Source organism: Lygodium microphyllum, unplaced genomic scaffold (genome assembly GCF_053477565.2).
Source record: "Lygodium microphyllum isolate KBCC unplaced genomic scaffold, Lygodium_microphyllum_v1.1.10 scaffold_126, whole genome shotgun sequence".
Lineage (NCBI taxonomy): Eukaryota > Viridiplantae > Streptophyta > Polypodiopsida > Schizaeales > Lygodiaceae > Lygodium > Lygodium microphyllum.
Genome location: NW_028229609.1, coordinates 233,563 through 243,107, shown reverse-complemented (window position 1 = coordinate 243,107; position 9,545 = coordinate 233,563).

Here is a 9,545-nt window from a genome sequence, read left to right as displayed (position 1 = left end):
ACATGTACATAAGTCCCAATAACCTCTGCCAACCAAAAAATTCTTCATATGGAACTTCCATAAAGCAAAATTTTTGTTGTCCAGCTTTTCTCCCACATTTGAGTGATATTGTCAGTGCCTTGAGCATTTGCCATAGTTGCAGCTTAGGTATTCAGTGATGTATACAGCTTGTAAGTATCTGACTCCTTTTCCTACAGTTCAGGACTAGTTTTCTCCTATTCAGGACAATTTTCATGACAACTTGCTTGCTATAAACTATATTCCAACATTGAAAAAACACAGTCAACTGAGCATAAACCAAGCTCAAATCAGTTCAAAACATTCTATGATAGTGGCAAAACATCCCAGCAACAAACTATGTTCATACAAGTATCAATGTTTGTACTGTATGCAAGTAGCAGTACCAAATATAGCCAGTGCACTGCTATAACCAATAGTATTTTCTCTATTAAAACAAGAGTATTCATATCTCAAAACAGCCCCAAAACATCTCATTCAATTGCCACTCTATGTAGGAGTTGATACATGTCCAACCTATCAGAATATATTGCATGTATGTCAAGTGAAGATGATAGGTATCTTGCTTGTAGACAATAATCAATCAATACCCTGGTATAACCAACAACAAATTAGTCCAAACTTTGGACTTTTAGCACTCACAATATCCCAAAAAGCATCTACCACTCAAGAGGCATGATCCAAGCATTTGTCAGTAGCAAATAAGCGTCACAGATACTTCAACCCTATAGGTATATTGTTTCTGAATTTAGGACAGCAACCAGTTCACTGTTTCCAGCCTGCAAATAAGCTCCAAAACTGAGCATTTAACACTCCAATATCATACTCAAATGCATGATAATAAGGTCATATACATTGTTAGGAGGAAAGCCACCAGTGCCCTGGAATCACCTGTTGTTTACTGCAGTAAACAACTAGTCTGCACAAGTCTGTGCTGAATATCTCAAAATTTGTGAGGAATTTGAAAACACTTTCTTCTGCAAAGTTGGAGACCATGTCGAAACGGTCAAGAATAATCGGCCGTTTCTCTAAAAACCATTTATACAGTAAGATATAGCTTTTGCAGAAAAATGGGATGCATGCACAGTCTCCTTTGATGATGTTTTCTTCAGATTTGATGTCTTGATGTCAAATGGCCACTGCCAAGCCTTTAAGCTTCAGGCGTTCAAGCTCTGATACCATGTTGGAAGAGAGGGAGATGGACAAAGTGGAGTGGAAGATGTGCCTCAGCTCATTGTTGTTCTTCATTATTCTTCCATCATACTAACTGAAAGAGACTAACACACATAGGTATGACTAACCAAGACTAAATGTGGTTAAGTCACTGACTACACCGACTTATTGAATGTCAAACACATGTACAGCTGTATCCAGCTAATGTCGATCACACACATAAAGATAGACTGACTAAAGAGTAGCGGGAGCTTGATATTCTAACAATTTGAGGAGGCTAACAATCTTGCATTGTTTGACTGTGGTGATAACCTTGCTTCCTAAAGTAGTAGCTTCAAAACAAATGTCACATCATCTTTTGAGGAAGTGAGTAGTCATGCTGTGAAGATGGTGTAGCTATTGATCTTTAAGAGGTGTTGCCTCTATAAATGAGAGCATATTTGTCGGCATGTTTGCAACTACTGCTTTGGGATCTCCTGAGCCAGCTTGTCTTGCACAATGATGCTTTTGCAAAATAGATGTTCTTACTCCTCCCAAGGGCAGTGACATTGGGAGGTGAGCATGATCATGTCTATGTTGGCTACTCTGAGATCTATCATTGTTGCAAATAGTTTGGCTTGTCAAATGTAGAATTGAGCTATAAAAAGCTTTCTGATAGTGACTTTTTTTGCTTGGATGGATAAGTCTTTAGCCATTTTATAGATCGAATGGTATTGATGTGGTTTCTTCATAGAAGCTAGTAGAGAAGGTTAATATTCACACATTTGATATGGGGGAATTGAGTACCCATTGGGAGGATATCGTCTTCTGGGGGTAAGTTAGCGATAGACAAGTTTGTGTTTGTAGACAGTCATAGCCAATTTAGAGGATTGAGATATTGAGGTAATTGGGGAAACAAAAGGTGGAGGCGAGGTGGTAAGTGGAGAATAAGTTGTAGGTGAGACTCTTTTCTAAGTAGGAGTGTTGCATGAAGGATGTATGGGGGCTTGGCTAGTAGACACAATGTCATTTGCTAGTCACATTGGGTTGTGGCATATTGTCAAAATTGTTGTAGTTGGTGTATAGGTGATGAACATGAGTGGAGTTGTGGACAATTTTGATAGCCAGAGTTTGTGGCACCTTCATAATATTCTTGTGCTTCAAAAAGGGTCTTTGGGATCCATTGAGTTGTGATATGCATGTTATTACAAGTCCAAGCATCAACACAACAATAATACTTTTGCTTGTGTTACCTAGCATATGATGTGTAGAGATTTGCGAAAAGGTTTTGGGTTTCCACTTTCACTACATAGTGTAGTTGTCACGTGGCTTCTTATGGGCTTGATCATTCAATGTTGGCTCAAGAATGTCAGGGTGTTAGGTGATTGGTTGGATTGAGACATAGGGATAGTTTGAGTAGACTCAAACAACACCTCTTTGGAACTAAAGGTTGTAATCATTCACTCATCCCAATATCATAATTGGTAGGGGGCATAATCCATGAGGATTAAATGACTTTTGTTGTCATAACAAACAAAAGTATTTCTATATTCCTTGTCCTACACTAATTTCATCAATTAAGTGGATAAGGGCATTGTTTGTTGGGCACGTGACAATTGGCATGGATGCATGACAATTGGGATGGGGGATCTAGGGATCCATGAGGGGTTAACTCAACTCATTGCATGGCCAATAGAGATGCCAACAATGCCAATTGTGGGGCAAGTAGGGGTTGCCTAGCATATGGGCCACAATTAAACTATTACTAGGCAAAGTTACAACCAAAGAGTCTACATGCAAATCAACCACAATTAGTGCATGATTGAGGTGGTCATGTGAACATTTTGAAGGAAGATAGTCATCATCATAGTGTGGTATGGCCTAGAAATTTTTAATGATTCTACCATCTTGAGTAGTTCTTGTTTTTGCTTTCTAACATCAATTATTAAGTCCTATGTTTCCTTTGTTTCTCTGTCGCTTTGTCTTGGAGGTATATCTTGATAGGATCTAAGTATTCTTTTATCCTTGCTATGTTTGTAGTGAAGGTTATCAACATAGATGCACTGTGACTAAGTGACTTTTTGCTTGGTCTCTAGTGCATGGAGTGTTTTCCATTGTAGTTAGGATGGTTTGTGCGATGTGGGTCCCTATATACATCATATCAGAATGGTTAAACAAGTGCCATTCTATAAGATCCGAGAGGAAATCCTATGGTGAGGCTATTGCTCATGCATTCAACAACATTTTGAAAATATATCCATTTTCACTTGCATGGTCGCAAGTTGATTTCTAGCATAATTGTTGAGATATTGGAGTCAGTTGAGGGTGTTTGTCCCCTAGCCTTGCAATTCTTAGAATATCCTTTATATGGCCTCAAAGGTCATGGTTGAGATGTCAAATTCTGCAGTGTGTTGAAAGCTGTTGATGGAAGTCATGCAAGGCATCTTGTGAGATCTTAATTCTCTCCATTGTGCTTAGTGTTGTCTCCATGGTTTCTAAGTTGACTAAGCAAATGACATGATTGATGAGGTAACATGGAGGGGTGTTCTCAAATTCTAGAGGCTGGGTCAAGTTGTGTTCTCTGCTAACAACAAGAGTTGGAAGCTCTCATCCACTCCTCAATCCTCAATTGCATGCATCCACATTGTAGGTTTGAGGCCTAGGGTTCCTGTCAATTCGATTCATTGTTCCAATCCTTATCTTTTTTTTCTTAATTATGCTAAATCTCCTTGTTCTTCCCAACAAGTTCTTGACCTTATCCTTTTGTTCTTACCACATGTTTGACTATTTAGGAATCAAGGTTTTCTTGATTATAATTTAGCTTGTGCTTGTACACTATATCTGCAAAAAGTTTTCTATTTTCATCAAACAATGTGCGTGAAGACTTCTTGATTTGTGGCACCTTAACTTCTCAAGCAAATATATTTTTGGTTTCAAGTTGAGTGTGGGTTCTATTCATTTTTCCCTATTAAGTTTTTCTTTTCTATTGATTTTATTCTCTTGTTGTGTAAGTATCCTTCTCATTTTATGTGTGCATATGTTTGCATATATTCTTGTGCAACTACATGCTAATGGTGGAATGCATTGGATTGAGTGGAGGTGTACTAGTACAGGTATGCACTAGGTTACCTAATATGAGGAAGGTGTACTAGTGCACTTGTGCACTATTGCATGTGTTAGTGCATGATGTTGTGCAATAGGGGGGTTAGAATGTCTAATTGTGGCACTTGATGTGTAGGCATGCTAGGACAAGTAGATGGGGGTGGTGAAAGGTGAGGTGTGTGAATGCTTTTGAGTACTAAGTGATGTGTACTATGTGTGTGCACTAGTATATGTGCACCAATGAGTGTGAGTGGCATGTATTGTACTTTGATCTAGCTTATGTGGTTGTAAGGTACACTAGTGCAAGTGCTTATAGTGCACTAGGATGTTGTGCAAGGGTGATATGACTATGTGTGTGCTAGTGTAGTGCACTAGTGCACTAGGATGGGTATCAAGTGCACTTGGCAAGATACCTCCTTTGTCCCAATATCCTATGAGTTCCCCCCTTTGTGAATAGGATGAGACTCAAGGGACTGGAGAGAAGGATACTTCTTGTTGTACATATGTGCTCTAATAGATGTGCGAGAAGTAAGTGAACAATGGGGTCCTATGTTGGCGCTCTAGTACACATGTGCACTAGGGTAGTATACTAGAGATGTGCAATAATGCATGATGATATTATATTTAGAGAAACAACTTGGATATAGGATTATGCAATGAATCAAAGTGATTTAAGGTATGTGCACTAAGCTAGGTGTAGTGAGCATGAGAGGTTATGTGTGCAAGACGGTGTAGAAGGGGAGCTATTCTTAGTTAAGATGTACAGTGTCATGCACTAGGGTTGATGGTGCAAGAGTGAGACAAGTGCACTAGGTTTTAATAGTATAGTGCACTAAGGTGGATGTAGTTTGGGACGAGTGTACTAAGATGTGCTTAAGAACATATCTTAGTGTGCTAGGTTCATGCATGGTGCACATGCACTATGCACAAGTGCGACTATGTGCAAGTTCGATGCAATTTATGTGTAATGTGATGTGTAGCTCTAAGGTGCAATGCACTATGGTGGGCTATGTGCAAGCAGAAGTGCATGTGTGAGTGTGAGTACAAGTGCGCTCAAGCATGCACAAGTGCTCACAAGTGCACATGCGTGTGTGAGTATGGGTTAAGTGCCGCCTAAGTGTAAGTGCACTCAAGTGTAGTTAAGTGCACTCAAGTGTAGTGAAGTGCACATAAGTGCACTCAAGTGCTCTTAAGTGCACACAAGTGCTCTTAAGTGCACTCAAGTGCTCTTAAGTGCACACAAGCGCTCTTAAGTGCACACAAGTGCACTCAAGTGTACACAAATCTAGACAAGTGCACATAAGTGCACAATGATTGGCTTCATGTAGGCTTACATATAATAAATTTAAGGTGACTAGGGGTGTAGTCTCAAGTGTACACAAGTGCATGTGTGGGTAGTGCACTTAAGTGCACTCGAGTGCAGGTAAGTGCACTCAAGTGTAGTTAAGTGCACATAAGTGCACTCAAGTACTCTTAACTGCACACAAGTGCTCTTAAGTGCACACAAGTGCACTCAAGTGTACACAAATCTAGACAAGTGCACATAAGTGCACAATGATTGGCTTCATGTAGGCTTACATAAATAAATTTAAGGTGACTAGGGGTGTAGTCTCAAGTGTAACCAAGTGCATGTGTGGGTGAATGTGCACATGCCAATGTTAGTGCATGTCAGTATCAGTGTCAATATCAATGCCGATGCAAGTGTGCCTCAATGCATTCAAGGTGCATACATGTGCATACAAGTATTCTAGGTGAGTTTGGATACAAAGTTTATGAATGGTGGACCTAGAGTAGGTGAGGCTATGAGCAAACATGCACATGAGAGTGCACAAGTGCACATGCAGGTGTTAGTGCATCTAAATGTGAGTGCAACTAAGTGCACTAAGTGCTCACAAGTGAGCACGTGTATTGAGTGATATTAGATGTAAGATTTATGAACAATGGACCTAGAGTGGGTGAGGGTGTGGTCACAAGTATACACAAGAGTACTGATGCCAATTCTAGTGCCCACATGTGCACTCTAGTGCATGCTAGTATACATATGCATACAAGTACACATTAGTGCACTACAATGTGTCACCTTTCTTCCTCCTCCTTCCCTCTGACCCCCCCTTGCAAAAAAGGTGCGTGTTGGGGTTGTGAAGGAAGAAAGAGGGCTCTTTGTACATGCACTTGGGTTCATTAATATGCAATGATCTATGGTAAGTGCACTAGAGTGCACTATAGTGCAAGTATGGTTAATGGTAGTGCACTAGAGTGTTGTATGGTGCACTATGGTGTGTCTTAAGGTCCAAGGTGAGTGTAGGGATGTGTTAATATTACTATACAAGTGCAAAAGGTGCTTTTACGTGTGTGTGTGTGTGTGTGTGTGTGTGTGTGTGTGTGTGTGTAGTTGTTGAGTGTGGAAATGATCTATTTTTTGGCTGATTTTTGTTGTTTTTGAGAGCTGAATGGTTGATTTTATGAGATGATTGATTGGTTTGGAAGTGATTTGAGAGTGTTTTGGATGATATTGATTATGTTTTGGGAGTTCATGATGTTTATTAGTGGAGATATGAAGTTCTGATAAGTTCTGATAGGTTTTGATTGGTTTTGTATACCTTCTGTTTTGTTCTGATTGTCTTCTGTAAGGAGGGATGGATTGATGATTAATGAAGATTGAGATCTTGTGAAAGCTTATTGAATAGTTTTTGAGAGTTTGGAATGGTTTGGGTATGAGTTATGTGATTTTGATGACCTTCTGTAACCTTTTGTAGGTCTTCTGTAGAGCTTCTGTCTCTGTACTGTAGCTGTTCTGGTACTGTACTGTGACTGTTCTGTATGCTTTTGTATGTGTTCTGTTGGATGAGAGTGTAGCTTGGGAAAGTTTTCTAGCCTTGGAAAGAGGTGAATACAAGTGCAAAAGATCTAAAAGAAGTGAAAGACGTAGCTGCTGAAGACTCAAGTAAAGACTGGAGTGAAGTGACAGTAGTGAGCTATGAAAGGACACTGTAGTGGCTCTGGTGACTCTTCAGATCAGACATACCTCTTGGAAAGTGTATCCACGACCTAAGAAGGATTATTGAGAGTAATTATGAGAGATTTTAGTGAGGATATGATGTATTATTGATGGAGAGAGAGAGAGAGTCAGAGATAGCCAATTCTATTGAAACAGAGTGATTGTATATGAGAGATTGAGAGAGAAGACTATGAAGATATTGAAGTAAAATACTATGTGATGTATTTCCATTCAAAGATGGTGTATTTCTTTGCTTTCTTTGTTATATTGATGGATTTTGTGAAGATATTGAAGAATATGGTTGATTCTATCAAATCCGTGGGAGATCTACATGATGCTGCATGAAGATTTGTTGTGCCTGGTGTTCTTTTCTTCATTGTGATCATATAAAACCTAATAAACAAGCTTGTTGATGTTACAAGATAGATTTTCTTGCAAGAGAAGTCCCTTTTCCTTGGTGTTCCTCTTGGGGCTCCAAGTTTTTGGTGCGCAGCCGGGGAAACTTGCCATCAACAAGCACCAGAAGAGACTGAAAATGAGGGAAATAGCATTGCCAAGAAGAGAAGAATTCAATGGATGTTTGTAAAGTTCCTTCCTCCACTGAAGAGTTGGAATTTCTTATAATTAAAGCCACTTTCCACAAGAAATTCATCCCACAATGGCGGAAACATATCACCATCATGATGCATGCTCTATGTGGTGGACAGTTTCCTCTTCTTGTTGAAGCAGCAGAAACTTGCATCTTGGTGGCAAACTGTTTGGGGACAAACTGAAGAGCAGAAATAGAGAGAATGACCATACATGGAAGATTTGGCATTCATTGAGAAGTTTCCAGACATTATCAAGTGGGAGATTGTGAAGAAGCTTCAGGAGTCTTGGTCTGTGGAGGTTCACAGAGACAAGAAGGAAAAGAGTTGAAATTTGTTCGTGGATGCTCAACAGGAAGATACGTGGGATGCTTGGTGTACTGATAATCTTCTGTTTGTTCAATTGGCAACTCACTGGAAGTTGGTAGACAGAGTGTTCTTTACAACATACACTGTTGAAACCATCAGAAGCTGGCATTACTATGATGATGGCACCACCACAATGCTTAGACGTATGCATTTTGACACCTTCAGAACCGAATACCTTCCTCTGTGTAGTGGCATGAAAGCAGAATTCAGAGACGTTGAAAAGGAAGAAGTAGAAGAAATGTTGGCAAGACAGCCCTCCAGAGATTGAAGCCTTCTGTTAACCCTCTGTGGAGCACTAATAACATAGTGGAGCCAACCCCCTGATGAATGACGCAATAAAGAGGCAAGCATTAAAACGAGTCCAGAGGTACGTGAGAAGAGAGAAAGCAAAAATCAAAGCTGAGAACGAGCTCGCAGCAGAAGCCGCCTTTGACGCCCTTGCAGAACTCTTTACAGAAGTCCCAATGGCACATCAAGCCCTTCCTCCTCCTGCTGGAGGTCCACTTCCAAGCCAGATCCGTCCTGGAAATATTGATGACAGGCTAGCGAATGTAGTCCCGTTGCCAGTTTTTAACGGAGAGTACAATGAAGACCCCGATCTTCATGTAGCAGAGTTTATGGTAGCATGTGTGGCTAACAACGCCAGAACCCCTGAGCATTGGTTAGCAATATTCCCCGCCACTTTCAAGGGCACGGCGTTTCAGTGATATGAGAGATAAGCAGCAGGAACTTTTGGCACATGGGACGACTTGAAGTTGGCCTTCCTCACTAAATTCAGGCGTGAAGGTTTTGAAGAGCAGATGCGAGAGGAATTTATGAATCTAAGTCAGTCCTCTGGAGAAAGAGTAGAAGCTTATGTCTCACAAATGGAATCCATCCTGAAGAGATGGACTAACCATAATCTAGATGATGGCATTCAGAAGGGGGTGTTTCTCAGAGGATTACAACCTGAAGTCCGTAAGTTTGTGGAGCTGCAGAGACCAGCCACACTGCAAGCTGCAATTGAAGGTGCAAGACTGTACGATGAAGTGGAAGCTAGATTGGCGATGAATCCAGGAAGAGGAGTCCTACCTCCTTTGATGCCAGGAATGATGTACCCAACAAATGCAGTCCCAGGGACAGTCCCCTACCCCTACCCACAGATACCCCCAGTATCACAGTACAGTGCACCAAATCCACAGTGGCCACAATCCATGCCTCAAATGATGGTTCAACCACAACAACAATGGTCCCAACCAATTTCCCCAATGCCAAATCAGTAGCAACAGTGGAACCCTACCAGCTGGAGCCAACAGCCAACAGTTCAAACAGGAGCTCTG